This window comes from Rhagoletis zephyria, unplaced genomic scaffold, assembly GCF_001687245.7.
Source record: "Rhagoletis zephyria isolate East Lansing unplaced genomic scaffold, Rhagoletis_zephyria_1.1 Rzeph_scaffold_00451, whole genome shotgun sequence".
Taxonomy (NCBI): domain Eukaryota; kingdom Metazoa; phylum Arthropoda; class Insecta; order Diptera; family Tephritidae; genus Rhagoletis; species Rhagoletis zephyria.
In genome coordinates this window covers 203018-206448 of record NW_016157535.1, presented here as the reverse complement: position 1 = coordinate 206448, position 3431 = coordinate 203018, and positions in this window count along the sequence as shown.

Sequence of the window (3431 nt, the reverse complement as noted above, 5' to 3'; positions counted from 1 at the left end):
GAGAGAGCCGATGGTGACTACCGCCTAGGACATTGCCTTGTAAAAGTAATCGATGAAATACACTGCAAGTAGTCGGTCGGTAATTGACGGTGTTTATCAGGTAGCTACCGATTCATCAGTCCTGTAGTCGCGCCCCCGTACTGCAGGGTATACATACGTACGCACACATGTATACATGTATTTATTACCCTGCAGTACGAGGGAGCGACTACAGGACTGATGAATCGGTAGCTAAGTGGTAAACTCCGTCAATTACCGACCGACTACTTACAGTGCATTTCATCGATTACTTTTACAAGGCAATGTCCTAGGCGGTAGTCACCATCGGCTCTCTCTGCACTACCGGGAGTTACTAAAGTAGTCACTTGCGTGGTTTATGGGCGCCCTCTGTCGTAGTTTTTCGCTATCCCGCTTACGATTGGTTCGACTCTGCACTACCATGTGCACTATCACGGGTTAATAGAGTAGCTACTTACCTAAGGGTCGATGCGGTAGCGGTTCAAAAGTAGCGATTGACTCCAGCAGTGCTGGGAGGTACCTTGACAGTTGGGTATGTTAGAGCGGTGCGGTTCCAGGAAAGGCATTAAATTTGTCGACGAGTGAGTACCGCGCTGCACTTCCACGCGTATGCACTTTTTTGTGGATTGGCGCGAAAATCGCGGGCCTATCATAGTAGTCCGCACGAGTATTAGTGTACTGAATTTGTAGTTTGGTTACTAGTCATATGCGGTATCTCAGTGTTCTTAGAAACTGCCGCCGATGGTTACTTGAAATATTTTTCAATTTGATGAACATTACTGCAATCAACGCTCTCATCAACCATATGAATGTCGATAATGAAGAAATTTCAACGGGTACCTTTTTACAAGAATAGTCCCTCGATTTTTTTGAAACGCGCTTTGTATAGTTGTACATCCATTGAAACAGTTCTCGTAACACAGGATTTGCCAAAGTGGGTGCCGCGGCACCCTGGGGTGCCGCTAGTAGCTAGAGTATACTAGTGGTGCCGGCAAATTTTTTAAACTTTCCATACGCAACGCAAGCGGTTTGTTCAAACTTCAACATGGCGGCCAGAAAATCAAAAAATTTTGATTTTTGTTAAAATTACATTCGGCGACTCGTCAAACCCCATACACAACACAAATGGCTTGCAGGAAAGGGATATTTCGCTTGGTTTGTCAAGCCGCTTGTGTGGTGTATTTCCCTCTTAAGCGTAGTTCCCTGGTACGTTTTGTCAACGAAAAATTTAATTTAAAAATTTCCGAAAACGTACCCTTTTCACAACCATTTTCGGTGCTTTTGTATACTTAATCCGCGTTTCATCCACTTTTTTTCTCGTTTTCGAATTAATTTTCGGATTTTTTTCTGGCTGGGCTGTTCTCGTAACAAGCGCAGCAGCCTCGCGCACGTGTACATACATATATATATGTTACTTATTCTTTGGAACTTCACAATCACACTCTGAAATAGCGAATCAACACAATTTTAGAGGCAATCGAAAACGAACTTATAAAAAGTTTGAAAACTTGTGAATTTTTTAGTTAGCAACTAGACGAAAGCACCGACGTAGTGGGACTAAATGTTCTCCTCGTTTTAGTGAGGTACCCATTCGCAATGCAAATCGAAGAAGAACTTCTGATGAGCGAAGTAATTGAGACACCACTAGCGACGAAATTTTTAAAGCTATCGACAAATTTGTACAGAAAAATGGTTTGAAATGGGGCAAGTGTGCGGATATTTGCAGTGGTTGGAAAAACGAAAGGAGCAATGTCTAGGATGAAGCAAGAGGCAGAAAACGTCACGAGAAGGCACTGTATGATCCGTCGGTATTTCCTGGCGACTAGGAAGATGCCGCCACTAGATGAAAAACCCGTATTGGATGACGCTGCGAAGATAACCTGCCTGCGAAATTAAAATACATCTTTGGTTGTTTCTAACACGGCGATATTTGTTTTATTGGTGACATGTATATTTTAGAATTTCTAGCAATTTGCATGAAAACCCTAAAATAAACAAAGAAAATTAGAAAAACGTACATATGTAACTTCGAAGTTAACGATAAGAAAATGGATAACAACCGGTTTCACCAGCAAGTTAAATGTAAAATGATTTTTTATTTTCTGTCAATTTCCGTATAATATTCAAAAAATTAAAATAATTTTTCACTTAAATTGCTTTCGAGAAATTGGCTGTAGAAGTTATTTTCTTAGCGTTAACGCGCATTCCCAGAGTTAAGTTGGAAGGTTTGACTCTGAGGATGTCTACAGCTGGATTACAAACGCGTTTTCATGTGACCCGAAAAGTAAACCTACTGAGATGACAAATTAAGCTTTTGAAAACCTTCTGGAAATCAGCGAAGCGAAGAGGGTTCTGGATTTAAGTCTATGCAGAAAACACTGATATTGGTAAGATTACATTAAAAATACTAGTGAATTTTACTTTTACATTTCTTTGTGAGACTGAATTTTCAACAAATGCTTACATAAGCAAGTAATTTTTAAGCAAAAAACAAATCCGACTTCAATTCCCATATACAGATTTAAGATTATCGTTAATCTCTTCATGATCTAATGATCGGATTTAAAGCAACATAGAATGGGACCACCTGTGAGGTACCACCTTTCCTTTAAAAAAAGAATTATAGTAATCGGTTAACGTGGTCCAAAGTTATGCGGAAGCATACATAAAAAAAAACAAAAAATATTCCGACGAATTGGTAACCTTCTCCTTTTTGTGAATTCGGTTAAAAACAAATACACCAGCAAGCTTTCAGCGTCAAATGGTTTCAGGGTAAAATTGCCAAAGCTCCCAATAAACTTAAAGGAAGTAATGAAATCATCAAAACAATTTCAGTCCTCACAATAAAGCTAAAGGAGCATAAAGTTTGCATTGTGTTTTCTTGTTTTCGTAGACATTTGAAGAGTAGGAGTGCCGAGGTGAAAAAAGTTTGCGAACCCTGCCCTAACAAATAAAATTTGGAATAGGGAAGCTCTTAGCAGCATCTGAAGAAGTGCAGCAGGAGGTAATACCAAATTGTAGTTCGTCGGTTCACCTATGGTACCAGAGCTCTGAGTCCATCCACAAAAAGTGGCGCAAGACTTGTAACAAATGGATTTGTCCTGATCACCAGCCTGCGGTGGGCTCTCAAGGTTACGAAAACTTATAGTTTTTTTTTAAGTAATATTGGTTTAAGAAGAAAATGTAAGACATTGATCTAAGAAATCAAATTATTCTTATTTTTTCTGCTACATAACTAAATTATTTATTATTTCAAATTCCTACTTGCTATGAACAAATTTAAGTTTGTGATCGTAAACGTAATATTGTATTTGACTACATTTTTTAACTATAAGTTTCATTTAAATGTTATCTAAAAACATTTATTGACATTTAAAAATGAGCTACTATAGTAGGCCACGCGTGCATTGATG